The sequence below is a fragment of the Hyperolius riggenbachi genome, chromosome 11 (assembly GCF_040937935.1).
Source record: "Hyperolius riggenbachi isolate aHypRig1 chromosome 11, aHypRig1.pri, whole genome shotgun sequence".
Taxonomy (NCBI): domain Eukaryota; kingdom Metazoa; phylum Chordata; class Amphibia; order Anura; family Hyperoliidae; genus Hyperolius; species Hyperolius riggenbachi.
In genome coordinates, this window is record NC_090656.1 from 26,059,086 (window position 1) to 26,081,954 (window position 22,869).

The 22,869-nt window shown below is 46.9% G+C and overlaps 1 long non-coding RNA gene across 1 annotated transcript in view; it reads left to right on the plus strand.

Moving 5' to 3' along the window:
- The window catches only part of LOC137537685 (uncharacterized), a 252,184-nt gene that overhangs the window by 118,843 nt on the left and 110,472 nt on the right, over positions 1-22,869 (plus strand). The gene's annotated exons all lie outside the window — the stretch shown is intronic.

The following is a 22,869-nucleotide window of genomic DNA, read 5'->3' on the forward strand; positions in this document are numbered from 1 at the left end:
ACATGGATGTTACACATGGAAAAGGGGGCTGCACATGGAATGGGAGGGGCTGCAGTACATGGATGATACACATGGAAGAGGGGGCTGCACATGGAATGGGAGGGGCCCTGCTACACATGGAAGGAGAGCCACCACATACTTGACCTAATTATAAATCCTGCCTTGGCTGCCAGGGGTAAACAAACCACTAATTGGCCACTCTAATTTCATCAGAGACAAATAGACCACCAGTCAGCACCTTTCTCGGGATCAACAATGTTAAGGTGGCCACACACAATACAATTTTTATATTTCTTTCCAATTCAAGAATTGCAATCAATTTTTCTGATTGATTGTAACATTTGAAAATGTTGACCAACAAGTGTTCAACTTCTTTCCCAGTTATGAAAATAAATGATTGAGAACTCTGAAAAATTGCCTGTATCTTTAAAGGGGAACTGAAGAGAGAGGTAAATGGAGGCTGTCATGTTTATTTCCTTTTAGACAATACCAGTTGCCTGGCAGCCCTGCTGATCCTCTGCCTCTAATACTATTAGCCATAGCCCCTGAACAAGCATGCAGCAGATCAGGTGTTTCAGTGGTTCAGACTTATAAGTCTGATCTGACAAGATTAGCTGCATGCTTGTTTCTGGTTTTAATCAGATACTACTGCACAGAAATAGACCAGCAGGGCTGCCAGGCAACTGGTATTGATTAAAAGGAAATAAACATGACAGCCTCCATATACCTCTCTCTTCAGTTCCCCTTTAAATCAAGAATGTGTCAATCTTCCCTTCCCTATCACATTTTCATAAAGATTGATCAGAAAAATTTGCCACCTTGACTTTTATTGGAAAAAAAAATGATGTTTTATTTCTGTAGAACCAATTAGTTTTATTGAATTGCTGTAAAATTGGATCATTTTACTGTATCCTGTGTTGCCACCTTTCGGGTAAGGTTTATATAATTAAGACTTATTACACGAAAACAGTGCAGCAAACTGTCCACACGAGTCGTCCTTTGTGATCATGATGGTCTCATTAAGATGCCCTAAATTCCATGACTATGAAGTCTGTGGACTCCTCCGGCGATATGCATGAAAGTAGTTTTACGCATGCAACTATGAAGACTTGTATTTTAAGCTGACAGACAGTCTAGTCATTGGCTACCTGGCTTGGTTTGAGTAGGAAACACTGTTGGTTCCCCCTGCCCATAAATTAATGTTGGCCAAGTGAATGTGGTCTCCATGGCAAATTCCATCCCTACTGGCCAGCTGATTTCACACCAGATGTCACGCCGTGTATTATGCCTACTGAGCCATTGTCCAAACCACTGGCAGAAATGCTGATGATGAGTGTTTAACTACCTATTACAGTGGCGTAGCTAAGGAGCTGTGGGCCCTGATGCAAGTTTTACAATGGGGCCCCCCAAGCACTCTATACATTCAATTGATACGACGCACCAAAACCTGCCAATGACAACTACAGTGTCAGAGGTGCAAGAAGGGGATGGGGAACAGTTTGTTAATGATTACCACTGTTCAAAGTATCTATAGAAGTGATTATTATGAGCACAGGACCAATAGAGAGGTAATACTGTAGTTGAGGGAGGGCCCTTCGGGGCCCCTTTGGCCCAAGGGCCCCGATGCGGTCGCAACCTCTGCAACCCCTATTGCTACGCCCCTGCTACCTAATGACCATGTCAAGCAAATAGTCAGCCCCAGGACCGCCTAACTCCAATTGGCATCAAGTCCTGGAGGCATGTTTGCAGGAGATCGCACACGCCGATGCAGGCGCATCTCCACTTCAGTCTCCCAGCGGCGATCCTGCTGTTTATTTACAATGTACAGCGCTGTATTGGGGACAGCCATGTCACTCAGCTGTCCCCCATGTCACACGGCTGTCCCCCTGGGAAACACAGGAGCAATCGGCTGTCATAGGCTGATGCCCTATGACAGCCGGTCCCGGTGATTGGCTGGCAGGGAGGAGGGAGGGCTGGGGACAAAATAAAAAATAAATCTATATAAAAAAATAAACATTCCAGCAGCGATTACAGCCCTACCAACAGAAAGCTCTGTTGTGGGGAGAAATTGGCCAAATACATCCGAGTTGACTCTGCATTCTCTGATTGGCCCATGCCTTTCGAGCTCTGTGATTGCGCTGAAATTAGCGAGTGGCGATAATGCAGTATTTTCACAGAAGACCCGGTTTCCGATTGTAAATGCCGATTTATGATCGGAAATGAGGAAATTTAAATTCCGCAAGATCCGAATGAGCATTCCGGTATCGGTTGAAAAGGGCGCCTGAGCTGCCTGCATGAAAAGGGCGCCGCCATAGACATCAATGTTATTTCTGGAAATATGGGCTACAAGGTGTAGAAAAGGGCGCTCGAGTTTTGATATAGGCTACAAGCGGGCCCCCCTTTGTAGCCCATATTTTTTCGGCTACAAGGTTTTCGGCTACAGTAGGGCGCCCCTTTGTAGTCCATATTTTTTTCGGCTACAAGGTTTTCGGCTACGGTAGGGTGCACCTTTGTAGCCCATATTATTGCCTTTTTTTTGTAGCCAAAGTTTTTATATGGGCTACACCAGGCGCCTTTTTTTACAGGCGCCCTTTTCATATAAACCCAGCATTCCTATATACAGTATATAATGTATATATACAATAATGAATTACAGCAAATAATGCAGTCACGGCAGATGTTGAACAGAGATTCAGCAATTATAGGATTTCGACACTCATGCATCATAAGAACAGTTCTGACGTCCAGCTGGGGCGGTCGGCTCTCGAGTAAACAGTTATTTTTTACCCTGCTAACGTCGGAAATCTGTAACTCTGTTTATAAAGCGATTTGGATAAACGGCGCTCAGTTAAAACTTTTATGCTGCAGACTAAATCAAGCGATCAGAATGCCGGGAAGCAATGTGTCTGCAGCGTTCAGGAAACAAATTACAAGGAGCTGTTACAAGACAAAGACTTGCCCTGATACACCGCTACGGGTTAGTTGTGATAATTACAGGACATTTTTCACCGGGATAAACCCATGCAAGTAAGTCAGCAGGCTGGATATGGCATAGCTCCCAACTGTCTGTTTTTGGAGGGACAGTCCCTCTTTGGGAACCAAATCCCCCTGTCCCTCTCTCTCCCCCAATCCCCCGTCCCTCTTTATCCCATTTGATTCCCCCTGTACCCCTTTATCCCTCGGTCCCTCTTTCTTCCTCACTTGTCCCTTTTTCAGGACTGATGTACAGATCTGCGTAAATATATATATTTTTCTACTGAAAAATATCTTTAACTAACTCTAAACACCATTCCTATAATTTAAGTTGTCCTAACTGGCGCTTAGATTCTATCCCGATTGGTTCCATTTTTTTTGGCACTTGAATTTGACCTGATGAAGCAGTTTGTGTGGCCGCGAAATGTGTTGTTTGACGTGCATAATTAAAAACCTTTTTTTGTCCTGAATGTGACTTTCTTAACCTCCTTTCGACCGCCTAACACCAATTGGCGGTCGCAAGGTGGCAGCCCCAGGACCGCTCAACGCCAATTGGCATGAACTGCTGGGGGCGTGTTTTGCATCCCCACTTGAGTGACCGGTCTAACAGTGGCGATTGCTGCTAGGAGACTGTTAGACGGCGAAACCACCATCTATTTACATTGTACAGTGCTGCGATCTACGGCAGCGCTGTAATGGGGACAGCCGTGTCACTCGGCTTTCCCCTAGAGAGGCTCAAGAGCGATCAGCTCTCATAGGCTGATGCCTATGACAGCCGACTGCTATCATTGGCTGGCGGGGGGAGGGAAGGAGGGGGAAAAAAAAAACAGACTAATTTATTTAACCACTTCACCACTGAGGGGTTTTACCCCCTGACCACCAGAGCAATTTTCACCTTTCAGCGCTCCTTCCATTCATTCGTCTATAACTTTATTATTACTTATCCCAATGAAATGAACTATATCTTGTTTTTTTTGCCACCAATTAGGCTTTCTTTAGGTGGGACATTATGCCAAGAATTATTTTATTCTAAATGTGTTTAAATGGGGAAATAGGAAAAAATGTGGGAAAAAAATATTATTTTTCAGTTTTCGGCCATTATAGTTTTTAAATAAAGCATGCTACTGTAATTAAAACCCATGAAATGTATTAACCCATTTGTCCCGGTTATAAAACCATTTAAATTATGTCCCTATCACAATGTTTGGCGACAATATTTTATTTGGAAAGAAAGGTGCATTTTTTTCAGTTTTGCATCCATCCCTAATTACAAGCCCGCAGTTTATAAAGTAACAGTGTTATACCCTCTTGACATAAATATTTAAAAAGTTTAGTCCCTAAGGTAACTATTTATGTTTTTTTTTTTATTGTATTTTTTTTTTTTTTTTAATTACAAAAAAAAAATAAAAATTGGGGAGTGTGGGAGGTAATGAGTTAATTTATTGTGTAAATGTAATGTTTGTATATGTAAAATGCTTTTAGGGTGTAGTTTACTATTTGGCCACAAGATGGCCACAGAGTGTTTGTTTACATGCGACCTGTAAGCGTCCGGAAGGACGCTTACAGGAAGCAGTAGGAGGCTGGGAGACGCACAATGATCTCGCTGTTTCTGAAAGAAGCAGCAGATCATTGCGGGGGCTAGATCAACGAACGGGAATGGATTTTCCCGTTCATTGATCTCCGGGCGAGCGGGCGGCGGCGTGCACGAGCGGCGGGTGCGCGCGCACGAGCGGCGGGAGCGCAGACAGCGGCGGTAGCGCGGAAGGTACGGATTTCTCCGTCCCTGGTTTTTTAGGAGGGAAAAAAGGGGCGGAGAAATTCGTACCGCTGGGGGTAAAGTGGTTAAATACACAAACAAAAACAAATAAATAAAAAACAAACATCGCAGGAGCGATCAGAGCCCACCAAACGAAAGCTCTGTTGGTGGGCAGAAAAGGAGGGGGGGAATCCCTTGTGTGCTGAGTTGTACAGCCCTACAGTGAGCCCTTAAAGCTGCAGTGGCCTAAATTGTAAAAAATAGCCTGGTCACTAGGGGGGTGTAAGCCTACGGTCCTGAAGTGGATAAGGTAGGACAGTCTTATTGATACTTGAACTTTTTTTTTTTTTCTACCTTGAGCGCCTCCCTTCCTATTCCTAATATTTGTGTAAAAGACTTTTTGAGGGCAGTATTGTTTCGATTTTCCTGTTGAAGCCTTTTTTTGGGAACAGCGACCATCAGATCTACTACGCAAGGCCGAGTGGGGAACGTTTTTTTCCCCACATGCTGATATGAGTGGTTGCATTTTCTGCAATCCATCTTGGTGTAATAAAATAACTCAACAGTTATACTCACAATTTGTCTCTACGTTCTCGTACGACAGTGGGCTCCCGGCGTCTGTGCTTTTTTTTTTTTTTCTACAAGTTCTTGACCTCTCATCATATGACTTGTCCATACGTACATGTGAGTCACATTATGAGAGAGGCTGGCTGCAGCCATGAACTCCGGATACTAGGTGGCGCTGAGGAGAAGAAACTGAAGATGCTAGGAACCTGGAGAGGAGAGATAGGGGGAATCTGGCTACCTATCTTTAGGGACGACTCTGGCCAGTGGCGTAGCTAAGGAGATGGGGGCCCTGATGCAAGTTTTACTATGGGGCCCCCCAAGCACTCTATAAATAACAATTGATACGGCGCACCAAAACCTGGCAACAACAGTGTTAGAGGTGCAAGAAGTGAATGGGGAACAGATTGTTAATGATTACTACTTTTCAAAGTATCTATAGAAGTTATTATTATGAGCACAGGACCAATAGGGTGCTAATACTGCAGTTGAGGGAGGGCCCTATGGGGCCCCTCTGGCCCAAGGGCCCTGATGCAGACGCAACCTCTGCCACTCCTATTGCTACGCCCCTGACTCTGGCTACTTATACTTAAGGGGGACTTTGGTAACCTATACAGGGGGGGGAATTTTGCTGCCTATACTTGGGGGGTGGGGGACTCTCACTACCTACATACTTTTTGAGATGAGAAAGAGAGACACTTTAATGATGTTGATCCAGGGATGTTATCTGATTGCCATCTGGAGTCGGGAAGGAATTTTTTCCCTTTTGGGGCTAATTGGACCATGCCTTGTAAGGGTTTTTCGCCTTCCTCTGGATCAACAGGGATATGTGAGGGAGCAGGCTGGTGTTGTACTTTGTACTGGTTGAACTCGATGGACGTATGTCTTTTTTCAACCAAAATAACTATGTAACTATTTAAGACACGCCCCTGCCACACCTCTAATAACGCCTCCACCACACCCCTAGTCACGCCTACCAGTACAAATTCATAAAAAATAAATGTAATTTTAGAATTTAAACCACACTGGTCCTTTCTTTCACTCGTTTTTCTTCATATTAACATCTAAAATTAAGAAACATATCATTAATAAGGATTAGAATAAAGTTTGGAGCTACTTAAATATATATTTCTGTAGAAAAATACATATATTTACACAGATCTGCACATCAGTCCTGAAGGAGGGACGATTGAGGAAGAAAGAGGGATAGAGGGATGTGTTTTTTTTAAGAGGGACTGTCCCTCTGAAAAAGGGAGAGTTGGGAGCTATGTACCTATACTTAGGGGGAACTTTGGCTACCTATAGTTGGGAGGAGGGACTGTGGCTACCTATTCTGGGGAGGTGGGCTCTGGCCACCTATACTGGTGGAGGATCTGGCAACCTATACTGAGGGGGCATAAGGTTCCCCATATTGGCAATGGGGATTATACCTACTTCATACTGGATGCACATGTGCTACATATATTGGTGTGGGCACAATTTGGGGGGAGGGGGCACACTTTGGCATCTGCCTCTGGTGTTGAAGAACCTTTTCCTGCCGCTGTACACAGATAAGTTATTAAAGGAACACTATCAATTAACATGTTTGGTTTTGTTTTTTACCTGAAAATGAGAGAGTTCCTGAAGTGCTGGTAAATAAGGATGAATACAAATTACTTTCTTATCTCTTTTGTTTACTGTATCAAATTCCTTTCACTCTAAACTGACAGCAGTCTGCTCTAATCTGACTGCAGAGTGAGCCATAAGGGGAGGGGGATTCCCTCACGGTGCATCTGTTAATTCTGTGTGTGCGTGAGAAAGTCCTGTGTCTTTGACTGAAGTGTCTGAAGAGAGCAGAGGAAATGTGACTCGTTATAAACATTTGTAATTGTCTGTGACACCACAGCTTTTCATACTTTTTTTTTTGCTTTCAGAGAAAAATACTCTGTAGTCTGATATGCAAGAAAAGAACACTGGCTGTGAATTGAAGCAGACACCCCTTTTGAGAATGATTTGTCCTAGTAGAGCCAAATCCTACACACAATGAACTAAAGCTTTTGCTTCTGATATTTAACATGAAAAGTAGGAAAATGTTTACTTAGTTACTTAGATATTATTTGTACATTGTCAGTTAAGAACACTTGGGGCTTGATTCACAAAAGAGTGGTAACTGTTAGCACGGCCATTTTTCGCACGAATTTTCGCATTGCACGCGATCGTGAATGTTTTGCGTGAAACGATAACGTTTTCGTGCGCAAACACGAATTTTCACACTAAATCGGTATTGTTTTCGTGGAAAAAATTGCATTTGCGCGCAAAAATGTTATCGTTTTGCGCGAAAATTCGCGATCACGCGCAATGCAAAAATTCGCACGAAAACGGCCGTGCTAACGGTTAGCACTCTTTTGTGAATCAAGACCTTGGTTTGATATTGTTCCCTTAAGTTGTATTTGTATCTATCTTCCTTCCATAAAGGCAGCGGTCCGCTGTGGACATCAGTTCCCTGTTCATTAAATCACCGGTTTCATCTGTCAGCCTTAAGTATAATGATTTGTCAGGCAGCAGCAAGAAAAGCTTATCTTTCTCATGGAAATTCCACGTTACCGACAAGGGGATTTGCGCCGTCGCTCGAACACAGGAAGCACCATCCGCCATGCTGGAGACTTGCTGTACCTTCAGGAACTTCAACGGGACGCGCTGGAATAATGATGACCAATCTGTTTGGTACATTCAACAGATGTTCATGAATTTAGGTCAATGGGGATATAATTGAGCATGATTGCCAGCCACCCTCTTTACATGCCGAGATGAAGCTCATGTCCGCGGAATTCAGATCAGTCTCTTAGATAATGACAGCGGACGTGATTATCGTCGCTCGCGGATTAATTGTGGCTTCGGCCTACCCAGCCGAGGTGTGAAATGGAAGCACGGCAGTGTCAAGCGATATCCAAGACACTGACGCCTGGCCTAACTCGACCGGGGGAGACAGATTACCATGCCAGCTAATTTATATGGAAATATAGAATTAGCCAATAACCCGTCCAGTCCTTTGGGAAATAAAAGACGGCAAGAGGCAGGCAGAGGACAATCCTCACTGTCTTGTTTAGTAAATTATTTTATTTCTCCAGGACCGAGCCGAAATGGATATTTTGCTTTTGCCCTTGAAGTCGCAATACTGAATAATGTATGAAATAAATGGATTTGGGGCAGGGTAGCGTGGGATTTCACTGCCACCGGTAAGCGGTACAGGAGCAGTAGAAGTAAAAACTAAATACAGTAGGTTGGCAATGTCAATTGTAGATATCTTCCAGCATGCTGGAAATCATCATTATATGAACAATACACCGCTCGGGAAAAGTATTGCTCAGGTTTGGACTGTTGCACCAATGAGAAATGAGTAGTTTTCACATATTAAATACTAGTTTTGGTCAAATGGCTTCCATTCATTCGCTGGCCATTCGATCAAATAGGTCCAAATTTCAGGGTTTAAACACATTTTTTTTCCCCCCGAATTGCATTGAAGTCAATGGTGCCAAATTTAGCAGTTGAAAGCAAAGTCTCCATGCATGCTAAAATCACCAAATTGGCTGGGTATGTTACCGGGAACTGAAGTGAGAAGAATACGGAGGCTGCCATATTTATTTCCTGTTAAACAATACCAGATGCCTGGCAGCCCTGGCTGCAGTAGTGTCTGAATCACACAAGAAACAAGCATGCAGCTAATCTTGTCAGATCTGACAACAATGTCAGAAACACCTGATCTGCTGCATGCTAGTTCAGGGTCTATAGCTAAAAGTATTAGAGGCAGAGGAGCAGCAGGACAGCTGGGGAAAAAAAATCATCCAATAAGAAATTGCTTATTTAGCTTATCTATCCTGTTGGTTTTAGTGTTCACTTTCAGATTTAGGAGAAATGTGATATGAAAAAAAAGAAACTAATATACTGTATTTGCTGATTTCCATCTTTACTGTTTTTCTGTGATGTCAAATGTGCCTTTATTTCTCAACCCTGCTCAGTGTTCATTTTCTCTCCCTACTGCCACAGCTTATTGTCCCTCCTACACAGGGCTGGTTGTAGACTTTTTGCTGCCCGAGGCAAACTTGTGAGAATAGCGCCCCCCCCCCCCCTGATTGTTATTTAATGTTCTCACATGACATGCTGCAGCTCAACAATATAGCACACTGGCTGGCTGTGAGTCTGTGCCAGGATACTACTCACCCTCAGCCACTCCATTCCTCCTCAATCAGGACAGCAGTGCCACCTTCTGCTGTACAAGTAAAATGTAACACAGCTACTCTCCTGCCTCCCCCTCCTCACTCACTGTCAGACTCCTCACACAGCGCAACAAGCTGCTTTTCCCCAATGATAACCTCTTCCCCTCGCTCTCCTCCTACTCTGATTGCACGTTATTAGTGTAAACACAGTAAAAACATGCTGCCCCTGTAATCTCTGCGCCTGATGCAAATGTTTTTCCTTACTTCATGAGAGAACCGGACCTGCTCCTACAGCAAACATCGCCTAGACAAAAGGCTTACATAATGGTGTAAACTCTTGATTTTAATGTCGCCCGTCGGGAATCAAGACCTGATCCTCTAGGGCGACATCACTGGCTAGCCTGTAAAGACATGTGCCAGTTATGTAGCTGAGGATGCATTCTGTTGCTTGCATGATGTCACATGGTGGGTGGGGGAGCAGAGCAGACAATGCAGTCGGCCGGGCTCATGGGTTGAGGGTTGGCAGTCACTGGTGTGTGTGTGTGTGTGTGTGTGTGTGTGTGTATGTGAATGTGTGTGTAGGCCTTAAAGAGAGGGGCGATTCAATAACCTTCTGTCCATAGTGTCCTTATCCTATCTAAAATAGGAAGCTTTCTATTATTTGCAAGCTGAGATACGTTTGTTACTGTTGCAAAAAAATGCTACAACCCCTTTTAACCACTTGAGGACCCACCCTTTACCCCCCCTTAAGGACCAGCGCTGTTTTAGCTGATCTGTGCTGGGTGGGCTGTGCAGCCCCCAGCACAGATCAGGGTGCAGGCAGAGCGACCAGATCGCCTCCCTTTTTTCCCCACTAGGGGGATGATGTGCTGGGGGGGGGGGGGGTCTGATCGCTCCTGCCTGCCTGTGTGTTGCGGGGGGGGGACACCTCAAAGCCCCCCTCCGCGGCAAAATTCCCCCCCTCCCACTCCTCCCTCCCTTCCCCGGAGATCCGAGGCTGCACAGGAACGGATCTGTCCTGTGCAGCCTCTAACAGGCTCCTGCCTGTCATGTGACAGCGATCCCCGATGCTACTGTTAGCAGCGTTGTACGAATGTAAACAAAGCGGATTATTTCCGCTTGTGTTTACATTTAGCCTGCGAGCCGCGATCGGCTGCCGGCAGGCTATTCACGGTGCCCCCCGCCGTGAATTGACAGGAAGCAGCCGCTCGCACGAGCGGCTGCTTCCCGATTAATTAGCCTGCAGCCGGCGACGCAGAACTGCGTCGCTGGTCCTGCAGCTGCCACTTTGCCGACGCGCGGTATGAGTGCGCGGTCGGCAAATCGTTAAAGAGACTCTGAAGTCTCCCTCAAATTAGGTTTTTAGTTTAAAAACCTCATTACCATTATTGTCCGACCTAAAACGCTGCATCCCCGCGGCTGAAAATGCCCTCGATCACCCCAAACTCACAGGGGTACACGCAGGCAACATCCGCATAGAGGCAGCGCGCCTCTGCCTCTATGCGCGTCAATCAGCGCGGATCGCCGCCCTCCCCCGCCCCTCTCAGTCTTCCTTCACTGAGAGGGGGGCGGGGGAGAGGCGGAGATACGCGCATAGAGGCGGCAGCAAAATCCACGACCAAGAAAGTCGTGGATTTTGTTGCCCTTTTACCCCGTGAGTTTGGGGTGATCGAGGGGGTTTTCAGCCGCGGGGATGCAGCGTTTTAAGTCGGACAATAATGGTAATGAGGTTTTTACAATAAAAACCTTATTTTAGGGAGACTTCAGAGTCTCTTTAACAACATTGCAAATGTGTCCCTTTCTGCAAAGAGGTGGACAAACAGCTTACGCTACACATTTTATTAAATATAAATACTTCAGTCACTCCAAATGTGTAAATCAATAGGTGCTTGGAAGCTTATTACCGCCCAACAATGGATTTATTTCCTGTCCGCGGCGTAGAATAAGGCTGGCATTGCAGGATCGGACACAAAACAGCATTTTCATCAGTGTGTGTGTATTTTTTCCTCTCTTCCATAAGAACAAAAATGTAATAAAACAATCAATTTCTAGTCCAGAACAAGTAAGTGGAGCTGCTTTGCCCGGAGTCACAAACTTATCTGCAGTCTGCAGTTTTCGCCTTTTATGACATTGGCTCAAAGCATTATCGAGGAATGGTGATGGCGCCATTGCGGTTTAGTTATTGAATAATGCCAAAGAAGAGTGAAGGTCCCTGAAGCCGGAGGGATGACGATCTAAAGAAAATAAGAGCTGGACACTAAACATACATAATCTACGCCATGCACATGCAGACATCAGAAACACCCAGACACCACTTGTGAAGTTTTACAGAACAAATCCAGACAACAAATAAAAAGAGTTGGTACTCTGTTTGTGCTCAGAATGTAGACAACTGTCAATGTTAAAGAGACTCTGTAACAAAATTTTTCAGCCTTATTTCTTCTATCCTATAAGTTCCTATACCTGTTCTAATGTGGGCTGGAATACTGCAGCCTTTTCTAGTTGCACTGTCTCTGTAATATATCTAATCTTCTTTTCTTTGTCAAGCTTTGTAGACCCAGGGAGGAATGTGCTGCCTCTTGTAACGATCGGTGAAGCACAGAGAGGATCTGATTACCGGTGATCTGCAGTATCACTGGGAATACAGATGTATACCAGATTATAAGTGATCTGCAGTATCACCGATAATCCGATATACCAGCTAACCTCTGTTCACCTGAGTAGAGTGTAGTGTTTGGTGTAACAGTAACACTTCGAGGACTAGGCCTCAGTGCAGAGGGGAGTACTGCACGGATTCCTTCCGAAGACCTGGACTCTCCTAGACGGGAGGAGTCAGGCTGAGAGTAGGAAGGACTGTTCTGCAAGTGACACTCAGGAGGAAGTGTCACTATCAGGATGAGGAACCGCCTCCAATAGTAAGGATGGTTCTTGAGTTCGGACAAGCCAGGTCGTAAACACACGGACAAATAAAGTACAGATACAGTAGGCAGAGGCGGAGTCTAGGTACAGGCAGGGTTCGGCAACAGGTATCAGAAATATCGAGGTACAAGATCAGGAGGCAGAAACAGAGTCTAAGGACGAGCCGGGGTTCGGCAACAGAGTATCAGAAAGGCAAGGTACAAGATCAGAGTTCAGGAGGATAGTCAAGCAGGCAAAGGGTCATAACAGATAATCACAATCAAACTAGTACTTTAAGCTATCAACAGAATCTAGCTTAGTGTAGGATTACAGCTCCAGCTGGTCCCGGCACACTAACGGATCTGACTACAGGTCTGAGTGCTCCCACGTATGTGTTTGCAACGCCAGACAACCAGCAACTGAATAAGCAGTAGAATATATAGTTGCTGGACTCTGCTGCCCCGCCGGAACCATTCAGCCAATCATGAGTCCTGCAGGAATCAGCTGACCTTCCTGATCAGCTGACACTTCCTCTCCAGGTATAAAGGTCCTGAATTCAGGCCCGCGCGAGCATAGCTCTCCATCTGCCTAGGTGCACTCGCGCGTGTCACTCTGAATCTTGGTGGACTATCAGTCCCAGCCACACCAGTACTGTCTTGCAATGTATCCAGTTCCAATGCGGATTCCGCCGCTCCCAATGCGGATTCCGCCGCTCTGCCTATGCGGCATGCGGCGGTTTTTCCGCGTTGTGACGCCATGCTGGATGCGGAAACAGCCGCCTCACCTTGAGAGACGGCGGCTTTTCCGCGTTTCTTCACAGTACCCCCCTCCCGAGGAGTGGACTCCGGACAACTCCTACCAGGTTTCTCGGGATGTAAGGCATGAAACTCCCTCCTTAATTCGTCCGCATGCATGCGACTCCCCGGTACCCATTGTCTCTCCTCAATGCCGTACCCTTTCCAATGTACGAGAAATTGTACCGAGTTTTGTACAAAGCGTGAATCTAAAATCTTTTCTACCTTGTACTCAGGCTGGTCATCCACCAACACAGGAGGAGGAGGAGTGGGACCCACATGGACTGCTGGCTTAAGCAGGGATACGTGGAAGGATCTTACCCCACGCATGCTGGCGGGAAGATCAACGGCGTAAGTGACGTTGTTGATCCTTCTGGCTATCCGGAAAGGCCCGACAAACCTGGGACCCAACTTGTCTGAGGGCTGTTTCAGGGCCAAGTGACGTGTGGATACCCAAACCAAGTCTCCTGGTTGGAATCTCCACTCCAAAGGCCGTTTCTTGTCAGCTTGACCCTTCTGACTCAGAAACGCCTTTTCCAAACTGTCTCTCACCGTCCGCCAAATGTCTTTAAAAGACCTTTGCCAAGCCTCCAGAGCTGGAAACGGAGTGGAGGCTACTGGTAACTGTGAAAATTTGGGCAATCTTCCAGACACTACCTGGAACGGAGAAAATCCAGTGGAAGAACTTTTCAAATTGTTTTGTGCAAATTCTGCAAAAGGCAGAAATTTGACCCAGTCATTCTGCGCCTCTGCAACGTAGCATCTCAAAAACTGCTCTAATGACTGGTTGACCCTAGTGTTGGGCGAACAGTGTTCGCCACTGTTCGGGTTCTGCAGAACATCACCCTGTTCGGGTGATGTTCAAGTTCGGCCGAACACCTGACGGTGCTCGGCCAAACCGTTCGGCCACATGGCCGAACTAAGAGCGCATGGCCGAACGTTCCCCGAACGTTCGGCTAGCGCTGTGATTGGCCGAACGGGTCACGTGGTTCGGGCCCGAACGCGCTCTGATTGGCCGAACGGTCACGTGGTTCGGGTAAATAAATACCCGAACCACGTCATATCTCCGCCATTTGTCTGTGGGTTTAGCTTTGGGTAGGCAGGCAGGGTAGTTCGCTCTCCAGCCACGCTAGCCAGGGTCCCCCCCAGTCATTGTGTGTCGCTGCTGGGAACAGTAGTACACCGCTCGCTCAGCCACACTATATATAGCATTGTTTACTGCCACTGTGTACCTCGCTCAGCCACGCTATATATATAGCATTGTGTTTTCTGACACTCTGTGTACACGGCTTAGCCTGACTAATATAGCATTGTGTGTACTGCCACTGTGCACCTCGCTCAGCCACGCTATATATAGCATTGTGTGTACTGCCACTGTGCACCTCGCTCAGCAACGCTATATATAGCATTGTGTGTACTGCCACTGTGCACCTCGCTCAGCCACGCTATATATATAGCATTGTGTTTTCTGACACTCTGTGTACACGGCTTAGCCTGACTAATATAGCATTGTGTGTACTGCCACTGTGCACCTCGCTCAGCCACGCTATATATAGCATTGTGTGTACTGCCACTGTGCACCTCGCTCAGCCACGCTATATATAGCATTGTGTGTACTGCCACTGTGCACCTCGCTCAGCCACGCTATATATAGCATTGTGTGTACTGCCACTGTGCACCTCGCTCAGCCACGCTATATATATAGCATTGTGTTTTCTGACACTCTGTGTACACGGCTTAGCCTGACTAATATAGCATTGTGTGTACTGCCACTGTGCACCTCGCTCAGCCACGCTATATATAGCATTGTGTGTACTGCCACTGTGCACCTCGCTCAGCCACGCTATATATAGCATTGTGTGTACTGCCACTGTGCACCTCGCTCAGCCACGCTATATATAGCATTGTGTGTACTGCCACTGTGCACCTCGCTCAGCCACGCTATATATATAGCATTGTGTTTTCTGACACTCTGTGTACACGGCTTAGCCTGACTAATATAGCATTGTGTGTACTGCCACTGTGCACCTCGCTCAGCCACGCTATATATAGCATTGTGTGTACTGCCACTGTGCACCTCGCTCAGCCACGCTATATATAGCATTGTGTGTACTGCCACTGTGCACCTCGCTCAGCCACGCTATATATAGCATTGTGTTTTCTGACACTCTGTGTACACGGCTTAGCCTGACTAATATAGCATTGTGTGTACTGCCACTGTGCACCTCGCTCAGCCACGCTATATATAGCATTGTGTTTTCTGACACTCTGTGTACACGGCTTAGCCTGGCTCTATAGCATTGTGTGTACTGCCACTGTGCACCTCGCTCAGCCACGCTATATATAGCATTGTGTTTACTGCCACTCTGTGTACACCGCTCAGCCAGACTATATACCGTTGTTTACTGACACTCTGTGTACACCGCTCAGCCAGACTATATACCATTGTTTACTGACACTCTGTGTACACGGCTCAGCCTGACTATAAAGCATTGTGTGTACTGCCACTGTGCACCTCGCTCAGCCACGCTATATATAGCATTGTGTTTTCTGACACTCTGTGTACACGGCTTAGCCTGACTATATAGCATTGTGTGTACTGCCACTGTGCACCTCGCTCAGCCACGCTATATATAGCATTGTGTTTACTGCCACTCTGTGTACACCGCTCAGCCAGACTATATACCGTTGTTTACTGACACTCTGTGTACACCGCTCAGCCAGACTATATACCATTGTTTACTGACACTCTGTGTACACGGCTCAGCCTGACTATAAAGCATTGTGTGTACTGCCACTGTGCACCTCGCTCAGCCACGCTATATATAGCATTGTGTTTTCTGACACTCTGTGTACACGGCTTAGCCTGACTATATAGCATTGTGTGTACTGCCACTGTGCACCTCGCTCAGCCACGCTATATATAGCATTGTGCTTTCTGACACTCTGTGTACACGGCTTAGCCTGACTAATATAGCATTGTGTGTACTGCCACTGTGCACCTCGCTCAGCCACGCTATATATAGCATTGTGTTTTCTGACACTCTGTGTACACGGCTTAGCCAGACTATATAGCATTGTGTGTACTGCCACTCTGTGTACACCGCTCAGCCAGACTATATAGCATTGTGTTTACTTCCACTCTGTGTCTGCTGGGCCTGGGAACAGTAGTACACCGCTCACCCGCCACTGTATAGCATTGTGCTCTGTGTCGCTGCTGGGAATAGTGGTACTGTATAGCATTTCTGTACTGCCACTGTACTGCTGCCAGTCAGCGTGTACTGTAAGGATAAGTGAAATGAGGAAGAAATCCGGTGAAAGAGGAAGGGGCAAGGGAAGAGGTGTTTCCCCTGACGGTTCACGTACAGGCCACAGGGGAGCACCCAAGAAAACCCACTCAATACCGCCCATGTTGTCCAGGACAACAACCCTCACAAATCCAAAAGAACAGGACCAGATAATTACTTGGATGACCTCTCAAGCATCCAGCAGTGGGTTAAGCAGCACCAGCACATCACGCACGAGGTCCGAGTCCTCAGCCAGTTACAAGGAGCCAGTGGGCACAAAGCTGACACAACTGGCAGCGACACCACGCACACAACTGCCAGATAACCAGTCCTATGAATTACCTCAGGACACAATGGGGTATTCGCAGGAGCTATTCCCAGCCCAACAAACTTCCACCTATGAAAGGTCAATGGAGGAACAGCCAGAAATGTTGTGCCCGGATTCACAACCATTAACTGTGGGAAATGCACCGCGCACTGAAATACAAGGCGAGTCCGAGGAGGACTCGGAAACCCAAATCCCAGAGCAAGTTGGGCAGGAGGGGTTGCAATTGCAGGAGGTCGGCCGACAAGATCTGGAAGACGACATTGGAGTGAGCTGCGCAGAGGTTGTTCTGGGGAGCTCTACTCCACGGTGGCGGCCCCCCACAATGACATATGACGAGTTTGAGGAGATGGAAGAGGAGGGTATGGACAATGTGGACAGAGACCCAGATTTTATTTGTGAACGAGAACATCGCCGTCGTAGCAGCAGCACAGATGAGTCTGTTGAAGAACCCACTGCTGCACGAGTTCGCCTTGTGCCACAAGGTAGGGGGCGCGCAATTTCAGGCACCACAAGCGTGGAAGTTAGAGTGAGAGGCAAAAGAGGAGGAAACAGAAATCGCCAGCAAGGAGGCAGGTGCTCCAAAGTCTGGGCTTTCTTTGAAGACTGCACTGAGGATGTTACCATGGCGATTTGCAAGGTGTGCAAGACTCGCCTGAGCAGGGGGAAAAGTATTAACAACCTCTCCACCACCAGCATGAGCCGCCACATGCTATCCAAACATCCCACTCTGTGGGCAAACGCGGCAGGACAGGGTACCAGCAACACTGCCTCCCTTGGGTTCACCAGACTCACCACCAGACCCGCCTCAGCAGCAGCAGTAGCCCAGCCATTGCGTGGTTCACAACATTCACAAACATCAGACGACGCTGACACTGTCACTTTCCGGAGTAGTGCTCTTGAGGTCTCCCAGTGTTCATCAAACACAACAACCAACAGCCCTTCCGTGTGCAGCGCTACGGTTCAGTTGTCTGTGTCGGAGATGTTTGAGCGCAAGAGGAAATTGCCAGCAAATGACCCCCGGGCCGTGGCAGTAACAGCCAGCATAGCCAAGCTTCTGGCCTGCGAAATGCTGCCATATCGAGTGGTGGAGACAAACAGCTTCAAGGGCATGATGTCAGTGGCCATCCCACGTTACGTGGTTCCCAGCCGCTACCACTTTGCGCGCTCTGCAGTGCCTGAGTTGCATGAGCACGTGGTCAGCAAAATAACCCGAAGCTTGAAGAATGCCGTTGCCTGCAAGGTTCACCTCACCACTGACACTTGGACGAGTGCGTTCGGCCAGGGTCGATACATCTCCCTTACCGCGCACTGGGTGAACCTTGTGGAGCCTGACAGCGATTCCTCACCTGCTACGGCGCGGGTGTTGCCCACGCCGCAAACAGCTGCACCGCCGTCCCTCCCACTGGATAACAACAGCAGCACCTACCTCTCTGACTCCTTCTCCTCCAACGCATCTCAAAGCTGTACCTCATCCGGAAACGCTAACCCAGCAGCAGTAGGATCGTGGAAGCAGTGCAGCACAGCTGTTGGCATGCGTCAGCAAGCGTTGCTGAAGCTGATCTGCCTTGGGGATAAGCAGCACACAGGGGAGGAAATTTGGAAGGGAATAAAGGAACAGACGGATTTGTGGCTGGCACCGCTGGACTTGAAACCGGGCATGGTTGTGTGTGATAATGGGAGTAATCTCATTCGCGCTTTAAGGTTGGCTAAGCTGACACACATCCCTTGCCTGGCGCACGTGATGAACCTAGTAGTTCAGCGGTTCCTGAGGACATACCCAGGCGTGGCCGATCTTCTGTTGAAGGTGCGTCGAGTGGCCAAACATTGTAGAAATTCCAGTACTGCTTCGGGGGCACTCGCCAAGATGCAGGAGCGCTTCAATCTCCCCCACCATCGCTTGCTGTGTGATGTCCCTACGCGCTGGAATTCTACGCTGCACATGCTAGCACGCTTTTGTGAGCAGAACAGTGCAGTGGTCCAGTACATGACGGCGCAGTACCGAGGCGCATCCGGACAGCTGCCAAGCTTCTGTGGATCCGATTGGGCCAACATGTTGGACCTCTGCCAAGTCCTCCAAAATTTTGAGCAATCCACGTTGCTTGTGAGCAGTGACAACTCTTCAGTCAGCATTACCATACCACTGCTGTGTTTACTGAAGAGGTCAATGTTGAAAATCAAGGAAACAGCTGTCATGATGCAACTGGGGGAATCTGAAGGAGAAAACGATCAGCGTGATGGTACCAACATCAGGCCATCCGCCTCAGGGAACGCTGGCCCCAGCAGCTATGACGAAGAAGAGGAGCAGGAACAGCTGGAGTTGGAGCAGGAATTTCATGCCACCACTGACGAGGGCCAGAGCGGTGCACGTTGGACTTCCACAATTCAACGCGAATGGTCAGCAGAAGCAGACCAGGAGGAAGGTGACGACTATGATGCATCACAACAACTATCACAACGCTCACAAGAGGATGATGAGGGTTCTGGTAGGACTCTGGCACACATGGCTCAATTCATGCTAGACTGCATTGAACGTGACCCAAGCATTGTGCGCATTCTGGACAACACCAATTACTGGGTTTATACCCTTCTGGATCCACGGTACAAACACAATGTTCCAAAACTGCTTGAAGAAAGAGTCAGACAGGTCAAAATGGAAGAATACCAGCAGGCCCTTGTGGAGACTTTAGAGAGGAGATTGACATCCTCCCCCTCCTCTAGCCAGTTGTACGCAGACAGACTGACTTCCGCAAACCCAGGACGACCAGGAGGGCAGCAAACAACGCAAGCCGCAGCTAGTGCCCAAAAGGGAATGGTATCGGCAGTGTCCTTGGAGTGGGAACATTTTCTGACACCCATGCAGCAGCAGCCCACTGAACAGCAAGCGTGCAGATCCACCTCCAACACCGATCGCCTGGAGAAGATGGTCAAGGACTACATGTCAGATGACGTAGCTGTGTCGAACAATCCATCTGCACCCTTCAACTATTGGGTATCGAAGCTAGACACCTGGCACGAACTGGCAATGTACGCAATAGAGGTGCTGGCTTGCCCTTGGCCTTCTAATTACAGAGGCAGAAGAGTCTCAATCTTCTAACTGTAATATTAAATACTTAACGCAGGAAGAAGTAAAGGCAAGACTAAATAAATTAAAAATAGACAAGGCACCTGGCCCGGATGGCATGCATCCTCGGGTCCTAAGAGAATTAAGTTCAGTTATAGCTAAGCCCCTTTATCTTATTTTTTGTGACTCTCTTGCAACTGGCAGAGTCCCAGTGGATTGGCGTACAGCCCACGTTTTCCCATTATTTAAGAAGGGCAAAAAATCTGATCCAGGAAATTATAGACCTGTAAGCTTAACATCAGTTGTATGCAAACTATTTGAGGGGTTACTAAGAGATACTATACATGACTTCATAGTAGAAAATAATCTTATTTCTCAGCATCAACATGGGTTTACTAAAGACAGGTCCTGTTTGACTAACATGCTCAGCTTTTATGAGGTAGTGAATGCTAATATGGATATTGGGAATGCTGTAGATGTGATATACTTGGACTTTGCAAAGGCCTTCGACACTGTTCCCCACAGAAGTCTGGTGCAAAAGTTGAGGATGCAAGGACTGGGGAAGAGTTTGTGTGCATGGATAGGGAACTGGCTAATGGAAAGAAAACAAAGAGTTGTGGTCAATGGATCGTACTCAAAATGGGAGACTGTTAGCAGTGGGGTCCCACAGGGGTCTGTACTGGGTCCAGTGCTCTTCAATTTATTTATTAATGACCTAGTAGATGCAGTAGTGAGCAATGTTGCTATTTTTGCAGATGATACAAAATTGTGCAGAATCATCAACTCTCAGGAAGATAGTGTCATATTGCAACAGGATCTGGATAGGATGGCTATATGGGCACATACATGGCAGATGAAATTCCATGTTGACAAATGTAAAGTCATGCATTTTGGTCGTACCAATGGTCTAGCACCATATAAAATAAATGGGATACAGTTGGGAACATCAAACTTGGAGAAGGACTTAGGAGTACTCATCGACAACAAGTTAAATAATCGTACTCAATGCCAAGCCGCTGCAGCTAAAGCGAACAAAATTTTGGGATGCATTAAAAGGGAAATAAAAACTCGAGATGCTAGCATAATATTGCCCCTGTTTAACTCTCTAGTAAGGCCACATTTGGAATATGGAATTCAGTTCTGGGCACCACATTACAAAAAAGATATTGCAGTTTTAGAGCAGGTGCAGAGACGAGCTACAAAATTGATACGTGGGATGGAAGGTCTCGCTTATCAAGAAAGGTTAGATAAACTGGGTTTATTTAGTCTAGAGAAAAGACGCCTTAGAGGAGATCTAATTAACATGTATAAATACATTAGAGGGCAATATAATAGCTTGGCGGATGAGCTTTTTGTCCCTAGGCCTTCTCAAAGGACTAGAGGACATGAGCTGCGCATGGAGGAAAAACGTTTTAGCCATTTATTTAGGAAAGGGTTCTTTACAGTAAGAGTGGTTAAGATGTGGAATGCATTGCCACAGGAAGTCGTTATGGCAAACTCTATACCTGCATTTAAAGGGGGCTTAGATGCTTTCCTTGCGTTGAAAGACATCCATGGCTACAATTACTAGGTTATGCCTAATGATGTTGATCCAGGGATTTTATCTGATTGCCATCTGGAGTCAGGAAGGAATTTTTCCCATTTGGGGCTAATTGGACCATGCCTGGTGGGTTTTTTTTCGCCTTCCTCTGGATCAACAGGGGTATGTGGGGGACGGGCTGGAGTTGTACTTTGTACTGGTTGAACTCGATGGACGTATGTCTTTTTTCAGCCAAAATAACTATGTAACTATGTAACTATGTAACTATGTAACTATGTAACTATGTTATGTCGGAACGTTGTTTCAGTGCTGCCGGAGGCATCATCACAGATCGGCGTATCCGCCTCTCCACAGAAAATGCAGACCGTCTGACTCAAATTAAAATGAATCAATCCTGGATTGGAAATGACTACGCAACACTCCAGGACCCCAACCAAGTAACATGACCAATGAACATCTGGGATGGTGTAGCATTTCCGGTCCCTGTTTATTGAACCTCTCATCTGTATTACATTTATGACTGCATGGCGGCAAAAAGCATTGCTGCTATATCCGCACGCTTTTTGTCCTCATGCAAGGCCTAGGTTGTTGTGTCTCAAAAACCGTGGCCTTCTCCTCCTGCGCCTGCTCCTGTTCCATCACGTCTGCTGCTGCTGGGTTAGCGTTGCCGCGTGGTCCCTGTTTATTGAACCACTTATCTTTATTACATTTATGACTGCATGGCGGTACAAAGCATGCTATCCGCACGCTTCTTGCCCTCATGCAAGGCCTGGGTTGTTGTGTCTCACAAAGCGTGGCCTTCTCCTCCTGCGCCTGCTCCTGTTCCATCACATCTGCTGCTGCTGGGTTAGCGTTGCCGCGTGGTCCCTGTTTATTGAACCACTTATCTTTATTACATTTATGACTGCATGGCGGTACAAAGCATGCTATCCGCACGCTTCTTGCCCTCATGCAAGGCCTGGGTTGTTGTGTCTCACAAAGCGTGGCCTTCTCCTCCTGCGCCTCCTCCTGTTCCATCACGTGTGCTGCTGCTGGGTTAGCGTTACCGGTCCCTTTTCCTGGAACCTCTTATATGTATTACATTTATGACTGCATGCCGACAAAAAACATGTTACCTGTGCAAAGAAAACAGACATTTCCCGCATTTAAAAGACAGTTTTCCCTTTGAAACTTTAAAATCGATTTTCTCAAAAACTATAAGCTCTTTTTGCTAATTTTTTTTTCCTCTTGTACCCACTCCCAAGGTGCACATACCCTGTAAATTTGGGGTATGTAGCATGTAAGGAGGCTTTACAAACCACAAAAGTTCGGGTCCCCATTGACTTCCATTATGTTCGGAGTTCGGGTCGAACACCCGAACATCGCGGCCATGTTCGGCCTGTTCGGCCCGAACCCGAACATCTAGATGTTCGCCCAACACTAGTTGACCCTCTCCATCCGACCGTTGGTCTGTGGGTGGTAGCCCGATGAAAACG